Raw genomic sequence first — 19,089 nt, forward strand, 5'->3', positions numbered from 1 at the left:
GAACCTGCTGCGTGACTGGATTTAATAGGGGAAACGGAGAAAACGCGAGTAAAACAAACGAATAAAGGTTGGACTCGAAAGTGTTTCTTACAACTTGTCAAATAAACCTAATCCATGGATATTGACATGCAGCCAGGAGTCGTGTTTCCTGACATTTGCCTGATTTGACGCCGGGGAAATACATAAAGCAAATCTGCCTGTGAATATTTTATATAACTACAATATAGGTAGGTTTAAATCCACGTAATCACTTATATCAATGTTATATATATCGTCATATTGTCCAGCCCTAAAACATATAGTTTTATAGTATAGTTTTTGTCAGTGTTTATTTTAAAACACACAATTATGCAGAATATAAGATGGAAAATATTTAATTGATGATTTGTCAACATAATATATAACAATACAATATATATGGAATGATTTTACCTCAAAATCCAACAATTTGACACAAAATGATAACTGCAAATCCACGTTTCTCTGCCTGGAGTCCAGCTGTTTCTGTGAATTGCAGCGGTCCATTTGCTTTTTTTTCTGTAGCTTTCATCAGTTTTTAAATATATTCCTCGGGAATACCTCATTATGTATTTGTAGCCTACTTTGTATATTAGCTATATTAGCCTACTATCAAAATGACTTACAGCCTGTGTTGCATTCATATAAGGCTTATATAAGGCTTTTAATTTTTTTGCGGCTCCAGACAGATTTGTTTTTTTTGGTCCAATATGGCTCTTTGAACATTTTGGGTTGCCAACCCCTGCTCTAGGGTCACTCACTCACTCACTCATGGTAACTCCCAGCAGTAAAACCAAGGTGGCCCTCTAGTGGAGTCAATATGCAATTACACCATAAATGTGTATAACTACACCACATCCCCCTTTTTCTTAGGAAACAATATTAGCTATAAACAGGATATATAAACAATGAATATGGATCTTAAAGCCCACATAACAGGAACGTTTTTTTCTTCTTTTTTTCCCATTTATCTAAACATCTTATCAAATAAACAGTTCAAGGCTTAAACACTTCTAACCTTAATTACTAGGCAAATATATAGCCAGTTCATACAGTAGTCCTGAAACCTCACAGGGACTTTCACAACCCGACCACTCCTGGTGGTTGTGGTACTGCTTTTATGCAAGGATTGATCTGGCACACACTGAACAGACTGATCTGTCACATCCTGTGCTCCTGGGATGTGAGAGTGTGTACCATCTTGTGGCTCATCTGCAAGGTTGAGTGTTTCTGTGTGATTGTGAGTTGTTTTTCTCAGATGGCACCTGTTGCGACGAAACTGTCGTCCTGCTGCGTTGACCACATTGTATGACCTTGGCTCATCTCGCTTGGAAACAGTGAGACCCGGCTGCCACCCTCTGTCTGTTTCAATGTGTACAGTATTTCCTGCATGCAGTTCTGGCAGGGCTTTTGCTCCCACATTGTAGTGACAAGCTTGCTTCTTTTGCAGGGTTTGGAGCGCCTGATGAACACCCTTGGGAGTTGTACGGTTTTCAAAGTAGTAGGGTCACTGTTCTTTTCACACTGCATGACTATCTTGGCCAGCATTCAGTCGCTGCTGTGTTCACACTGCACGATGGATCTGCGATAGAAGTTTTCACACTGCATGACTTTACAATAGGAAGAATCGCCGACAACTCTGTCTGGCACGCAAACTACATTTCACAACCAAACACACGCGAGATGTGACAAGGAAACAACGCGATATCACGCGTGCAAGGCCGGAGTTATTATTATTATTATTATTATTATTAAAAACTGTAGCCTGCAAGAAGCTTGCAATACGAATTGCCTGTGCGCTGATTTGCAGCGAAAACAAGAAAAAGAAAAGAATATGGAGAAGGAAATGGTTGGGGAGACTGTGGATTGTGTGTTCTGCAACGAGAGTTGGAGGTAAATAAATAACTTTTATGTGTGCTGCTGTTGCGGATGGTCAAGCAAATGTTTGTGCTTTGTTTCTGTTTGATAGAATTGTAATGTTTATCTGAAATGAAGCCATGCTTGCTGATATTGTGGTCTATAACTCCTCCCCGAACTCCCCGCTGCTCTGTATCTTGCTCTCTCAATGGCAGTCAGAACACTTTTTACACTGCAGGATTTTGAATCACCGACAGGTCCAGATATTTAGCATGCCAAATATCTCACGGGTGTCGGCGACTCGTCGGCGATTCTCTCAGATCGTGTCTTTGCTCATTCACACTGCGTGATTGTCATTTGCGTGAACGAGCACCGATTTGCCTGTGATTTCGGGCATTTGTCGCCGATTTCTCAAAACCTGTCGGCGAGCCAAAATCGGGGCTAAAATCGTGCAGTCTGAACTCGGCTTAAGGTGCTCCTCAGAACTCTTTCCATCAGAACCTGTGCAGGTGAGTAAGACATGCCAGTGATAGGAGTATTTCTTATTGAAAGCAAAGCAAGGTGATGGTCCGTGCCGGACTGTGCTGCTTTTTTCAGGACACATTTGATGGTTTTGACAGTTCTCTCTGCCAATCCATTTGACTGAGGGTATGTCGGACTTGAGTGTGTCAGCTTGATACCCCACTCAGCAGCAAATTTCTTCATTTCATAGCTTGCGAATGGTACATGGTCGCACACTAGCTCTTTAGGAATGCCATGCCTGGCATATACTGCTTTCATCTTTTCAATAACAGTGGTTGCCGTCTTGTCTTTGATATTCATCACCTCTGGGAACTTTGACATATAGTCAACAATCAGAAGAAACGATTGACCTCTGATTTCGAAGATGTCGGCTGCAACTTTTAACCAGGGAGATGAGTGGCTCCTTCTGGTTCCTGGGCTGGAATTGTTGGCACGTTGGACATGTGTCGACCATATGTTCAATATGTTTGGTCATACTAGGCCAATACATAAACTTTCTGGCATGTGCTTTCGTACGTTGCATCCCCTGATGTGAGATGTGTAGTTCCCTAAGCATCTCATTGACTCTGGAATCAGGATCCTGTCAGATACAAGTAATATACCATCTCGCACAGCCAGAGTATGCCTAACAGGCCAGTACTGATGAATCGAGGGATCAAGTTGCTTTCTAAATTTCGGCCATCCTGTCTTTTGCATCTTCACAAGCAACTGGTGAGTACTGTCTCTTGCAGTAGCTTCTGCAAGTTGCTTTAGCATGTGTTCACTGAGAGCTGCTGTTGCTTCAAGCGCATATACAACTCTTTCATCACTGAGATCGTCTGTACTTGTGTGCTGACCGTCAGCAACAGCGCGTGACAATGCATAATCGATTAACATGTCCTTCCCTGGTGTGTATTGGATGATGAGGTCATATTTCTGTAGCTGTAAGAGCATAAATTGGAGTCTCGCTGATGCTTTGCTCAGTGGCTTCTTGAAGATAGCCTCCAATGGCTTATGGTCCGACTGGACATTCACACTGCGTCCATACACATACTGATGGAACTTTTTGGTGGAGAAAACTATTGCCAACAATTCTTTTTCAATCTGGGCATAGTTCTGTTCCGTATCTGTTAAAGCCCTGGATGCATATGCTATTGGTTGTCCCTCTTGCAGTAGACATGATCCCAATCCATCTTTAGATGCATCTGTTTGCTTGGTGAGTGCTATGTTGGGGTCATAGTACCTGAGAGCTGGTGTGTTGGTCAGTGCCGTTTTGAGTGCAGACAAATGCAGTGTCATGTTCAGGTTGCCACTGGAATGCAATGTCTTTTCTCAGCAGCTGTCTGAGAGGTGCTGTGAGTGATGCCTTTTCTGGGCTAAACAGGGCGAGATATCTGATCATGCCCAAAAGTTGTGTTGTTTCGCTCTCTCCATAATTTTAGCCACAATGATGTCATGTTCTTGTTCTGTGGCAGCTGCGACAATCATGTCATCAGCAACGATATGTACACCTATGTCACCGAACACTTCATTATTGTACTGCTGGAAGACTTCACTAGCAGACTTGACACCAAATGGCAGACGTCTGAATCTGTATCTACCCCATGGCGTGTTGAATGTGCATAGCAGGGAGGAGTCTGTGTCAAGTTTGATTTGCCAATAGCCATCTTTTTCATCAAAGATTGAGAAAATTTTCTTTCCTGCAAGCTTACACAGTACATCTTCCGTTGTTGGGATAAAGTGTTGACGATGTAGCAAATTAGCTCAAAATAAATATGAATAATTAATCATAACTAGTTATAATTAATTATGAATATTTGGATCAGTTAATAAAATTAACTTAATGTAATAAAATTAATATTACCATCAATTAACCCGTTGTCCAATGAACACACAGTGTTAATTGTTTATTAATTCTAAGAAATGTTCATTTCCAGGTTATGGGAAATAACAATCTTATTGTAAAGTACTACTAAAAGCCTATAGTCGGGGTCGACATGAATAGGGACTCCAGTATATGAGCACAAAACACAGACAACTTTACATGTGACATGAACAAGACTTTATTAACTAGACTAAACACTTAAACTACTCTAACATTCACACACATACATGCATACAGTTTACCAAGAGAGAGAGCTAAAGCAGAGTACAGGAAGCAAGAAGTTACAGCATTGTTGGACATTCAGAAGATCAACAGCCTTGAGCAAACCATCAGTTTAGTTTTAACAGGCCCTTCTTTAAAAGGGGTAAGGATACTGAATGTATCCGATAATGAGACTAAGTTTGATACTTGCATGTCTCTCCAAGTTGAATTAAAACTGTCCTGATGCAATTTGTGGAGGCTCCCGTTGAATCTTTGCTGATATTGTCTTGATGAAAGAGAACCAGTTGGATTCAGAGGATCTTTGGTGAATGGAAGGTCTAGGTCGAGGCCTGGCACAAGTTTGGGGTTCCTTAGAAGCTTCTAGCTTCTTACAGCATCATCTTGACGTCAGCATTTGTCAGTAAAAGAGAAGAAGAGGAGGAAGAGACGGAAGAGAAGGGGGTTTGATCTTGTGATCAGTGAATATAAGGGGTGAAGATGTCACACCCTCTTGAGGTGTCTGAGCCAATAAGGAGTTTCCCTTTCAGAGGGAAGTTTTACAAGTCTTTGTTCTGTAGCAAGATATTAGCATAAGACACTGGATTGGATGAATGAGAGAATAACCTTCTAGATTCTTATAATACTAACATGTCACAGAGTTAGTAACATGTAACATAAATTACCAAATAGGAAATGAAAGTTGGAGTCCGTAGATACCAAACATGCTGCCAATGTGATCTCAGTTGCAACTATGGAACATTAATACCAAAGTAGTTCAAAAGAGAGAATTAATACATAGAATAAAGCCTATAAAAGGAAAGTCATGAGATGGGAAATTTGGATACGTGTTTATACATTTCCCAAGTGGTTATATAGAGAATACATAGGATTAAGAGAGTTTATTTGTCCTTCTCAGGAAGAATGAGTCACTAGTCTCTACAGCATTCTTCCGGATCATAAAAGTACCGTATATCTGTAACAGGACACCTAGGTTGGCCTGGGATGCTGGTTGCAGATTTAGGGGGATGGGTTCAGAGAACTTTGATAGTGAGAGTGAGTTTATGGGTAATTCATTAAATACAATGAATAATTGTGTGGCTGATTGGTCCAGACGCTACAACGAAGAACGGCTTTATTCAGGTCACGAGGATCCAGGCAAACTCGTAATGACCCATTCTTTTTTTCAGTGACGACAAGACTGTTAACCCATGGAGTGGGCTGGGTGACTGGTGCTATAACATCTGCTTGCAACAGCTGATCTAGTGTGCCCTTCAGTTTGCCAAACACTGCTAAGGGAATTTTTCTACAGCCATGTATGACTGGGATTGCTTTCGGATCGACATGAATATGATGTTCACCTGGAAACTGACCAAGTCCTTCAAAAACTGTTGGATGTTTTGCTATCAACTCCTCTTTGGTGGTAGGATGCATCATTACAACAGTCTCAACTCTTTTAGCAGTTGCATCCATTCACAAGCTTCCTTAACAAGTATTGGAATGGATGAATGTCTGGTGATGTAAAAGGGTAAGCAAACTTGCACTTTGGGTGTGACGCACTGCAGCTTGGCCACACCTTCTGTCTTTAGTTTTGTTCCTCCATACGCCACCAGCATAGTCGAAGTCGGTTGCAACAGTGCAGTTTCTTGCAGAGACTGATAAATGTCGAGAGGTAAAATATTGGCTTCAGCCCCTGAGTCAAGTTTGAACTTCACTGTCACATTTCCAATGTCTATATCTGTGTACCATGCATTCTGTACAGAGCTAGAGGTCTCTTTTAGTTCTACTGTCCCGATGAATAGGGAATCAACAGCGACATTTCTTTTGAGTTTATGCTGTGTGTCCTGTTTTCCAGACATGCACACTGAGGCAAAGTGATTACCTTTTCCACAAGCATGACATGTAGCTCCATAGGCTGGACACTGTCGTGGAAGGTGAGACTTTCCACACTTTTTGAAGGTGAATGAGTCCGAATTTGCTTTTGGTTGTTGAGATGATGTCTTTTCATCTCTTGTTGTGTTTCGAATCTTTTGTCTTCTTTTTAATGGTGTGAACAGTTTTATTCTGCTCTCCCATTGCTTGAATCTGTGTTTTTGCCTCCTCTGCTGCTCTGCAAATGTCCACTGTTTTTTCAAGGGTCCGGTTTATTTCTCTTAAGAGCCTCTCTTTTAAACGCTGATCACCGATACTGAACACAATCTTGTCTCTTATCATGTCAGATTCTGTAGAGCCGAACTCACAGTCTTTACTCTTTTGTTTTAGTTCTGTGATGTACTTATCGATGGTGATCGAATCGGGCATAGGGTAAGCCCAGAACTGATGCCTCTCGAAAACAACATTCTTTCTTGGTAAGCGATACTTCTCCAGTGCAGCCACTATATCTTGCATTGTTTCATTCTCCCCTTCTGGCTCAAAAGACAGAGAATTGTATACTTCTAGGGCCTCCTCTCCTAACGCATGAAGTAGAATGGCTATTTTTACCTTCTCACTTTTTGAGTTTGATCCTGATGCAGTCATATAAATGTTGAACCGCTGAATCCATCTCCTCCAGTTTTCGCCTGTATTTCCTGTCAGGACTAATGGAGGTGGTAGTCTGAACTGATCCATGTGTATTTTGTGTATGGCAGACTCACTACAGTCACAATGCGCCGACTTTTTTCCCGTCGTGTCTCAGTGCTGTCAAATGCGGGTTCGAGTTCATGAAACAACTCTCTTCTGACACCATGTAGTGTTCCTTTCTGGTGTAGTGTATTTAAAAAACTACACACACGGAGGTGTATATCTCAGGACACATGTATTTATTACTGAACACGAACTAATAACTTGTGTTGCTCACCAGCCTGTGGATGACTCTAGGGTCACTCACTCACTCACTCATGGTAACTCCCAGCAGTAAAACCAAGGTGGAGTCAATATGCAATTACACCATAAATGTGTATAACTACACCACACTGCTCGTGAGGCGTGTGTTGCGCAATCGCTCCAGCAGCCTCGTTCAGCTCCCACAACACTCTGTCCTGCTCTGGTTCATGCTACAGTAACGTTATTAATCGCATCCATGAACATGATTTCTTCCCGAGTCCTATCCCTATTCTTTTTCACTGGCCGTTGAGGTGGAGACCATGGGTGCTTCTCAATATCCCTCCTCGTTTCCTCGCTCCTCCGTCCTCCATCCTATGACCTGGAAACCGATCAAGCTCAACCATCTTGAAGGACATATCAATTCTCTAATTGCACCGCCAGGAGGCGAGGATCGAGGGAAGAGGCTCCATAGTTGAAAACCAACGAGCGCCTCATCTTAAATGTTGTGTAATTGCACTTCTTCGTGTGAGAATGCTGTCCGACTTTAACCGACTTTAAGCCTTTAACTGCTCTTCTTCATTTTAACATTCTTATATGGTCTCGACACACTGGGTGCTTCTCAATTCTTATTTGTGCATCCTCGTTTCCTTTCCTTGCTTCCTTTCCTCGCGCCTTAGCTCCACCCCTCCAGGATGCGAGGGAAGGGCGCAAGGAAAAGACGAGAGGACGGAGGAATTGAATCAAGTGAAATGATAAATCCTCGCTCCCTTTAGCGTCACTTCAAAGCGTCATCAGCTGCGCTCGAGAGATCTACCCACATGTTGGTTATTTAAAAAAATATAATAAATATTAATAAAGCAAGATGCCTAGTTGAAATATATGAGATATAAAGTTTATTTAATCTGTAAAAGTAAAGCATACATTTAAATTATTGTGACAGATAAGAAGGGGGAGGAGAATTTATGCGTGCGTCACGTTTCTCAATGAGAAAGACTTCCGCAAAGGATGCACCTGTGTATCCTCGCTCATAACTCCTCAGGAAGCCTCCTCACTCCTCGTTCCTCGCCTCCTCGCGGTGCAATTAGAGAATTGAGATGTCCCTCAAGATGGCTGAGCTCGATTGTTTTCCGGGTCATAGGATGGAGGACAGAGGAGCGAGGAGACGAGGAGGGATATTGAGAAGCACCCATAGACACAGCCTACGTCATCAAGCCACGGCCTTTGTTTTGCATAGGCCTCTAGCGGCCTCTAGCGACCTCTAGCGGACAGAATTATACTGCACCTTTAACGGACCAACGAACCAAACAATATCATAATGCATAACGGGAAATGTGATATATAAAGCAGTAGTGTCTGAGTCTGTGCGTGAGCACAGTATTTACCATAGTTGAAAACCAACGAGCGCCTCGTCTTAAATGTTGTGTAATTGCACTTCTCCGTGTGAGAATGCTGTCTGACTTTAACCGACTTTAAGCCTTTAACCGCTCTTCTTCATTTTAACATTCTTATATGGTCTCGACACACCGACACACTGACACAGCCTACTAGACAACACTGGGACATCCAGAGAGAGTGCGTGCGTTTGTATTTGCATTAATGTGAATGTAGTATATACTTAGGGTTCAGAGAATTTCTTTTGTTCCACATTAATTTCACACGTCTGGGGCTTTGTTATATTATATGTGGCTTTGTTATATTAATACAGTGTATACTTTTTTTTTTATTTACCCTGAAAGAAGGGAAGTAAAATGTGACAACATGCCCCATAGGTGGGGCACATTGTAACATGACCATTTGACAGCTAAAAATGTTATGGGATTGAATTAAAAAATATACATGACAAACTAAAATATTTTGTCAATAAAAGACAATAATTTTTTTTCCCTATAAAATAATAGCAATTTTTTTTTTTTTTTACAAATTCAAATTTAAATAATTTTGTAGTTTGACATTGAACACTCTGCAAAACACAGCTATACAGCACTGGTCAAAACACTACATCCAAACAGATGAAGAGACATATTCAGACATTCAGAAAAACACAGAGCTGAACAAAAACACTCCTCTCCCTCCACTCAAAACAACTAGAGAAGATAGTTTAATAGAAATTTACTCAACACTGTTAAATTTAGAAAGATTGCAAATAGATGTTCAGTTTTTTTGGATACCCACAGGAATCTTGTTGGAAGCTGATCAGGAAGCTGATAAATTAGCAAAAAAAAAAAAAAAAAAAAAAAAAAAAAAAAATTGAGATTTCTCTTGGAAAAAATGAAGGTAAAACTATAATAAAAAGTAATATTGACAAACAGTGGCAAAAAAATATGGGATTTAGATAATAAAGGAAGAGAATATTACATAGTTCAAAAATCAATTAAAGTGAGAACATTTAATAGTAGAAATAGATGAGAGGAAATAATCTATACAAGACTACGGTTTGGACACACAAGACTTAATACGTTATTTCTTATGAGTAAAATAAACACAGATAAATGTGAGGTATGTAATTGAAAAGAAAATGTAGAACATGTTTTAATGAAATTTAGAAAATTTCAGGAAGAGAGAGGTGTAGAAAATTGTATTATTAAAATAGGGAGGGAATGGGATATAAAAAGTATTAATGGGTGTAAATTAATTCCTTAATGGGTGTAAACCTCTATGTGACATGAATCTGACAGACAGCATTATACACACTATCAACCACTCAGCCTTTGAGAGCCTGTCACTGTGGCAACAGTAATAAAATGCTAAGATTATAACTCTTCTGTACCCAAAGAAAAGCATATGAATGGCACTTCACTGTGTGATGGAACTGATTTACACTGAAGCAAATTCAATTATGTAAAGAACACAAATCATTATCCTGAAACAGAATGGCATTATTGGAAGTATGTGTATTTCTCAGACATTGTGGAACAGTCCTTACAAATGAATACAGCTTCAAAAATTGTAATTTGAAGTCATATTTTCGACCTCGCTTTATACAAATGCGTTGCATACATTAAATAAGGTGACCTCAGAAGCTCAAGGACAAAATTAACGAAAGGAAATGTCAATGACACAGTTAGTTCCTCATTACTATTTATCTATATGCATTTTGTATCTCTGCAGTGTCCTTATCTTAAATGATTCATACAAATATAATTTTTCTGTGACCTTTGGTCTGAAATTTTAGTAGACACAAGCAATCTTTTGAAGAACTCTCTTACCTGATCATGACCAACCCCAGGGAACCTGCTATTTCCAAGAGGGAGAGGTAAACATGTCACAACACTGTATCTGAAAAGTGACAAAATGACAAATGTTAGCGGCACATTTCAACAAAAATATGGAAATTATCTGGGAAAGTATTCAGTGGTGGTGTTCAGTGTCAATGTTGTTTTAGCTAATTCTTTTTTTTTTTTTTTTAATCTTTTTTTTGAGGAAGTATCACAAGCAGTCATGTACAAACAGTTTACAGGTATTCTCAAATTTTTTTTTTTTTTTTTTTAATCACACTAAAACAGTAAAAAACAAATAAACAAAAACAAAAACAAAAAAAAAAGAGGGAGGGGGGAGGCAGAATCAATCACATGGTAGAGTTTGTAGCGTGTTTTAGCTAATTCAACCGTTATATGCATAAAACACTTTTTCATTACATATTAGAATGACTTTTCTAATATAAAATGGTCTAAATTGAAGCTGAATATCCTTATATCCATTTAATCCTGTTCTATTGATTTAAACTGGCTCTGATGATTACATTTTGCAATGGTATTTATTGCTCTTTATTTATCATTTATTTTCAACTTTCAGCTTGCAGCTAGTAAATGAAAGTTAGCAAAATGGGTAGAAGCATCAGGAATAAAAAGTTTGTTATAGCAATATATGATTGAGAAATTGTGAAATATAACATGAAATATAACAACACCTTGTGGAAAAGATTAATGTTCTGTGATAAGGGGCATGGATCTATATATAATATAACAAGGTGAATACAGATGAAGTTGCCCTGGAACTGGAAATCACAGTCTTGTATTTAATATTTCTTTCATTTTCTTCTGCATGAAGTACAGGTCTTTATCTCAAGTTATTTTACTGAACACAGTCTTAATATATTTCTATTCAGATTTCATAACTTTCTCACATTATTGCATAAACCCACTCATTTTTTATAGATAAAGTGAACCTCAAGCTCATATTACAAGTGAACCAAATCGGACCAAAGACTAGAAAGCAAATGGCATCAGTGCCATCGTAAAATTTGTAAAATCATGTGACTTGTTTTTCGACTTAAGAATCAGTGATTGCTGTGTAAATGTGTTTACACTACCTATTTTCTTTGTTTTTATTGTACATTTTTGTTGTCCAGTCGAACAAAACCTTTTCAGAGTTTTACTTTCACAAGTGTTGATGCTGAGGCCTGTGGTTACGAGTGTTTAAATTACTTTTGTGTTACTTGCATCCATTGAGTTTCAGATGTTTGGGTAAACATCTGCAGCTCTCAGGGTTCTCAAGACCATCAAGGACACAGTAATGGACACTGTTGTCAGCTGAAGGTTAAAATCCTTCATGTTGGCCTTCAGAAAGCCTCTGGAGCTGACAAATACAAAACTTGACATGTTTTTGTTAGTATTTCTCACAAAAAGTCCTACCCATTCTCATTAATAAGTGTTAAGTGCACTGCCTGTGCAATAGAATCAAAGATAAGGTTTTTTTTTTCTTTCTTGCCCCCCCCCCCATCTCTTTTTCTCAGTGTCAAGGTTTTTCAAATTCTAGATATAGCTGTGACTGGGGAAAATATGTTGACAGTTCAATTAAAAGGACACCCATAAGTTCCAGTTCAATTTTTAAAATTAATTAATTAAAATGAATTAACACATTTTGCCAGGAATACAAAAAAGAATGTGCAGATAATTGTAAATGTGCAGATATGAAAGAACAATTTGGGGATCTCACTTCTTGAGGGTGAGATGGAGGCTGATGAGTTGAGGCTCAAGTTACCTGAATCGGTCTTGGACAGCCAAAACGTCATGTTTTTTAAGTAATAAAGTTTGAGCTCTTTAGAGTGAGTGTTCCTTTGTTCAGCTCAACTGAATTTTGATTTTCGGTTGAACCTCCTCTTGTATTGGTAGAACAACTTTTTCATATTCATTAAACTATGCTAAACCATATTTTCCAGGAAACCTTGGTGCAAGCATACACTATTCACATTAATGTAATTCATATCAGTAATGTGCCATTTGGTTCTTTGTAAATAAAAAGGCTACCTCCATTACTGTGTGCTTAACAGCAAGCATAGGTAGTCCTATAGGAGAACAATCACCACATATCGCCAGAAAGTGCATATCTTTGCTACTGAATCAGAGTTTTGTCAATTGGAAAGTGTATTAAAGTAGTACTGATTGACTGAATAAACTGAAGATGCACAAATATGTTTACACTCACACACTTTAATAAGCCATGTGGCATTTATGTTCCATCTGGAATTTCTAGAATAGATTTTTAGAATGCCAGTTTTCAATACGTGTTGAAATTGAACATGGAAATAACCTGAAAGTCACTTTTTTAAAGCATAAGTTGCTAAAAAAAAAAAATCTACCATGAGGATGAGTATATGCAGGGGTGCACATAAGTGGTACGCAGGTGCGCATGCGTGGTAAAAATGTATTGCTTTTGAGTACCAACATTTTTGAGGACCGGTTCACAGGGACACGTTTACTTTCAATGGTAGCGATACCGATAATACCCCCTTGGTGTTACGGTATGCTGGTGTAGAGATGAGGCAGATACGGATTTCCACAATTACACGTAATATTTAATAAACAAAAGGCAAGGAGAACCAAACATACAATCTATACAACATTCAGAACGGACCAGGAGTGAAGGGAGTGAGTGCAATATAAAGGGAGTGCTGATAACAGAGTCCAGGTGCAGGTGATCCGTGAAGCTGAGGAGCTGATGAGGGAAGTGAGTGCAGGTGAGGAGACAAGAGGATCATGGGATTTGGAGTCCGGGAGACAAGGGATCCGTGACAGTACCTCCCCCTCCCGGTGGGCGCGACCTCGCGCCGTAGATAGAACACCGGGGAGGGGGGGTGGGCGCCCTGGAGACCTCATGCCGGTGCAGGGAGAGGCATGGGTAGGAGTGGAGGTCTCCAGGGCGGGTCCATGAGCCATGGCGGGTCAGGTACAGCGGGCAGCCACGGCGGGTCAGGTACAGCGGGCAGCCACGGCGGGTCAGGTGCAGTGGGCGGCCACGGCGGGTCAGGTGCAGTGGGCTGCCATGGCGGGTCAGGTGCAGTGGGCTACCATGGCGGGTCAGGTACAGCGGGCGGCCACGGCGGGTCAGGTGCAGCAGGCAGCCACGGCGGGTCAGGAGACGTGGGCTGCCACGGCGGTGTTCGGAGCCCACCCCCATGTGTGGCGCCCACATGTCCCCCACCCACGGGTACTTGGCCCCCCCCAAAAAATACTTGGGGAGGTTTAGGATAGTAACAAGGAGTCCCAGAGACATCATGGATATGTGGGTGGAGGAGCATGGAGCTGGCTTGGCGGCGCGTGGAGTGGCTGATTCGGCGGCGTCGACTGGGGCGGCTGGCTCGGCGGCGGCGACTGGGGCGACGCGACTGGGGCGGCTGGCTCGGCGGCGGCGACTGGGGCGGCTGGCTCGGCGGCGACTGGGGCGGCTGGCTCGGCGGCTGAGGCAGGGGCGGAGGGCTCGGCGGCTGAGGCAGGGGCGGAGGGCTCGGCGGCTGAGGCAGGGGCGGAGGGCTCGGCGGCTGAGGCAGGGGCGGAGGGCTCAGCGGCTGAGGCAGGGGCGGAGGGCTCGGCAGCTGAGGCAGGAGGAGATTCCCATCTTTTTGATTGTGGAAATCCAACGGTATTGGTCCGTTCTTCTGTTACGGTATGATGGTGTAGAGATGAGGCAGATACGGATTTCCACAATTACATGTAATATTTAATAAACAAAAGGCAAGGAGAACCAAACATACAATCTATACAACATTCAGAACGGACCAGGAGTGAAGGGAGTGAGTGCAATATAAAGGGAGTGCTGATAACAGAGTCCAGGTGCAGGTGATCCGTGAAGCTGAGGAGCTGATGAGGGAAGTGAGTGCAGGTGAGGAGACAAGAGGATCATGGGATTTGGAGTCCGGGAGACAAGGGATCTGTGACACTTGGCTGTTCCAAATGCCAATGGTAGATCTCCAGTTGCACTTTAAAATAAATGATAAGGAAAGGTGTATACCTAAAGAAATAGTAGTGGATCAATACTTAAAACAAAACTATTTTAATTGTATTCAAATATATACAGATGGGTCAAAAAAATCCAGACTCTGGGTATATAACAACAGCTATGAAATTAGAGAATTTATATAGAATAAATCAAATAGGAGTAAGAGCAGAGTTTTTATGGGCACCACTACCTGCACATGTAGGTGTAGAAGGGAATGAGGTGGTTAAGCTGGCAAAGTCAGCATTGAGAAAAGAAGAAATTGACATAGAAATTCCTTCAAGTAAAACAGAAGTAAAAGGTATTATTAAAACAGCTGTTGTAAGTATGTGGCAAAATGTATGGAATAAAAAGTAAAAAGGAAGACACATATTCAGCATTCAATATAAAGTGGGGATTGAAAGAAGGGTATATGGAAACAAAAGAGAAGATACTGTTATAACCAGGCTCCATATATGACACTCTAACCTTAATTATTCATTGCATATAATAGGAAAACATGAGTCAGATTGCTGCAATTACTGTGGAATATCAGAAAGAGTTGAACATGTGCTCTTAGTTAGGCATATACAAAGAAAGCAGCTTGTTGAAAAACTAAGAGAGATGGAAATTGATGACATTTCAGTTAAGAGTATATTTCAGAATGCACAGAAACAGTTAAGGGTTTATGATTTTCTGCTAGAATATACAGATTTGATTAGAAGAACTTAGTTGTTTATTTTTATTATAATTTTTTTTTCATCGAGGCCTCACACTCCATTCCAGTAGGTGGCAAAAATGCACCTTAAGCTGGTTTGCCAACTGCCATTAAGTACAAAAGAAGAAGAAAAAAACAAGTTTACTTTAGGATTTTTCTCCATCTCTGGTAAGATATCAATCATGATGATAAGTGTGTTCTTTAATTATTAGGTGTGTAACGGATCGCCGTTAATCCGTGATCAGATAAGGTCCAACGGTTGATTCGCGGATTAACTGCTAAGTTTAACCATCATAGAGTGGCATTGCCATTGAAAAAGAATGTGAATATGTGTGCCATATAATTTTGCAGATTTGTGCTAACAATGCTAATGTGTTGATGGAATAACCTCACACTCTACACTTCTTTGTCCATTGCCATTCAAAAGTAGCCTTTTATTTTGGTGGTTTTTGCAAGCAAGCCCTAGTTTTTCATTATGTTATCGTGGAGGTTTTATTCATTTTGGAGGATTTTTAAAAGGCATGAAATAGATTTTTATTTTTCAGTTTGCTGCATTTGATGTCACAGCTGAGGATAGTCATAGAAAAGTAGAGGACTGTGCCTTTTCTTTCTTTTCTATTTTAGTGCCAATTACCTTCTTAACATTTCTCTAATGTCATATTCCTGCAGAATCAAAGTGGTTAGAACTGAGTGCCCAACAGATTTCAAACCACGCTCTGCCTGGTATCCTGGAACAGCCATTGACAATGGATGGGAGTGATTAGCTTTCTCTGGGTATGAAGACCTCCTTTACATAAACCATAAAACATACTTTAACGGTTGCTGTACATACTGTATATAAATTTGATTCTAAGTAAGTTTTTAAGAATGCCAAATCACATTTCAGAAACATGTTTCCACAACATCATATTATGACTTCTAGTTGTACCCATTGTGGATATTTTACGTCTTGAAAATCACATATACAAACCAAAGAAAGTGCTTATTGTTCCATTTTCCCTCCTATTTATTGTAGCCTATAAATTTTCACCCCCTAAAAGCATTTCATGCAATACACATATGCATTTTGTGTTTGTCTGTCTGCTCTTTCTGTGCTATATTGGTCTATTGATTGATCAATCATTGGGCTAAGGCCAAATTTGTCTTTTGGTTTGAATTGAATTTGAAATTAGTAGTGATCAACCAATACAGGTTTTTAAATGGGACCCATAATGCCCCTTTTCACAAGATGTAAAGTCTCTGGACGTTTCTGAATGGTTAGTGGATATATTTATGTAGTTGCTGTGGAGTATATTTAACTCATCGACTAGAATGTGCCATCAAGTTAATCTTTTGTGCAAATCCAGTGTTGAATTGACCCTCGTTTGTGAAGCAATCTGTCGTAAAATGATGGCATGGCAACAGCATTCTAACAACTTTTCCTCTTCTCTAAAGCAGCCCAACATGGCCTTACCCCCTTTGTTGCGTGTTCTTTGGGGTTTATGTAAATTTTCAATGGTTTGTGATGTCACTAACCCAGGAAGAAGCTTGTTGTAGTCCCTACCAGCCATTTGCTGCTTTAAAAACGGATGCTTGCATGAAAACTTGTCCGGAGTTTTACATCATCAACCCACACACATTTGTTGACTGTGAGCTGCATTACAAGCGGGACTGAAATGGTGGCTAACAAAGACATCTCTACCATTCATTTTGATCACAGCTTTAACAGAAGACAATTTGACGTTTGTCGTAGGAGAAGTCACACTGCAGGACTGGGCTCCAAATCTTCTGACACTGCCAGAATTTCATCGGAGGTAAAATTTGATCGCAACGATCATTAACCGGCTGTCTGTGAACTTGTCAAACTAGCGTTCAAAGACTACAGATTTTAGGCTAGGATTATAGGAATCTTTTAGAATTTGCAAAATTTGTCTCAGACAACCAAATCGTGGCCAAATTCGCACAGTGTGAACCAGCCTTTATATATTACAGTGCCTATACAAAGTCATCATACCTTCTGAAAATCCTTACCTTTTGTCACATTACACCCTTTTTTTGAGCTGTATGTATACATAATAACCCTCATCATCAAAGTGAAAATAACATTTTAAAACAATCTGGAGGATTATTGAAAATTAATTAGTAAAAAACCTGGTTTGGTAAAGTGATTAGCCCCTTAGAGTATACAATAAACTTGCTCAGGTGCAACTAATCAAATTACAGATCAAACACCAGGCTAACTGTCTATATAAAGCAAAATCTCAGATTTCAAAAGAAATAAACACGACTAAATATCTGAAGGTATGTTAAAATATACAGTACAACTTACCGAAATCCGTATCATGTCTTGTGTAATAGCTCAATCAGTGTTTCAACCTCGGAAAGACGTCAGTAAAACAGCTAGTAAACAATGTGTCACAGACACGCCAGGCTCTACACTCAACCAATCACAACACACTCCCTCTCCTGAGTATTAACTAGCCACACCTGACACGCATCAATACTCATCACCACAGCAGCATATAAGACACTTCAATTCAATCACTGTCTGGTCTCATTAACGCATGCCTACCTGTTATGCTCACCTCAAGGACTCTGCTAACTTCTACTTACCTGTATCCAGCGTTCCATGTGATTCCTAGTGTCTCCTCGTCTTCTGTGAGTGTCATCGTGTCTCGTCTGCTCCACGATCCCTGGGAAAGATAAAGACAAGTATCAGATCCGGTATCATCTTCAGTCATGAACTTAACCTGCTTCCACTCACCTGCACTCTGCCAACGTTCTCTGGTCGTTCAATAAACTTGTATGTTAACTATACCTGTGTCTCTGTCCCCTTCTGTACATAACACAATGTCATGTAATGTCACATTTATCTCTGAAAAACATATTCAGTGACCATAAACTCATTAGTCAGCTAGAAAAGTGTACTCTAGAAAGCAGCATTCTGATAAATATAGCTATGCACCACTATATATTCATTATAATTTTTAATGTTCTTAAATATTGAATGCATGTTTGAATAAATCAGTTATGACAGCCGTGATTTAAATGTTTATATTTCAAAAAATGAATTGGAGTAGAAATATGATTATGTAATTCTAAACTTTATTTATAATAAAAACATCATTGAGTGTAATTTAAGTGTTTGTATATAAATAAGTTAATTTAACCTTCAATATTATTATAGTAGTACCAACTGACTCCCATGTGTAGTTTACATTTTTTTCCTCTAGAAAATTTGCAATGTACTGTAACTGAAATACTAAATAATCAATATCGAATCGAAAGCATGTGAATAGTAATCGAATCGTGAAAATTGTGTCAATACCCAGCCCTAACAAAAACCTGTTGAAGGCTTTAGATACCCCTCTGAGTACTGTTCAGAGCATCATTAAAGGGTTAGTACACCCAAAAAAGAAATTTCTGTCATTAAATACTCACCTCATGTTGTCCCAAACCCGTAAGACCTTTGTTCATCTTCGGAACACAAGTTAAGATATTTTTGATGAAATCTGAGGGTTTCTGAACCACACATAGGCAGCAGCGTCATTGCACCTTTTGAGGTCCAGAAAGGTATTAAAGACATTATTAAAATAGTCCATGTGACTACAGTGTTTCAACCCTAATGTTATGAAACAACGAGAATGCTTTTTGTCCACACAAACAAAACAAAAATAACGACTAACAATTTGAACTGTTGGCATACACAGTTGACGTAATGAACACAGTGCATGCATCTGTGTTTACGTCCGAATGCCGGCTCAGTATTGTACTTGACAAAATTTGGCCAAAAATAAGGTGTTTTGAAGTTTGTTCTGGTGGTGGACAACGTTTTCAGAAAAAAAAATTGGTTGTTAAACACATTACATTCAAACTGCCACTGATCCATGATGATTACGTATTTTCTTTTTCTGATTTTTTTTCTTCACTTAATTCATCA

General features: G+C 39.9%; 1 long non-coding RNA gene across 2 annotated transcripts; it reads left to right on the top strand.

Moving 5' to 3' along the window:
- Window positions 1–171: 171 nt before the first annotated feature.
- LOC125266548 lies at window positions 172–18,024 on the top strand. 2 transcript variants are annotated; one of them, XR_007184503.1, is made up of 4 exons: window positions 172–227; window positions 15,840–15,944; window positions 16,870–16,963; window positions 17,741–18,024. It is a non-coding gene; the product is annotated as an uncharacterized LOC125266548 (long non-coding RNA). The 2 variants fall into 2 exon arrangements; XR_007184504.1 differs by lacking the exon at window positions 172–227 and adding an exon at window positions 6,754–6,807.
- Window positions 18,025–19,089: the final 1,065 nt, after the last annotated feature.

The sequence above is a fragment of the Megalobrama amblycephala genome, linkage group LG4 (assembly GCF_018812025.1).
Source record: "Megalobrama amblycephala isolate DHTTF-2021 linkage group LG4, ASM1881202v1, whole genome shotgun sequence".
Lineage (NCBI taxonomy): Eukaryota > Metazoa > Chordata > Actinopteri > Cypriniformes > Xenocyprididae > Megalobrama > Megalobrama amblycephala.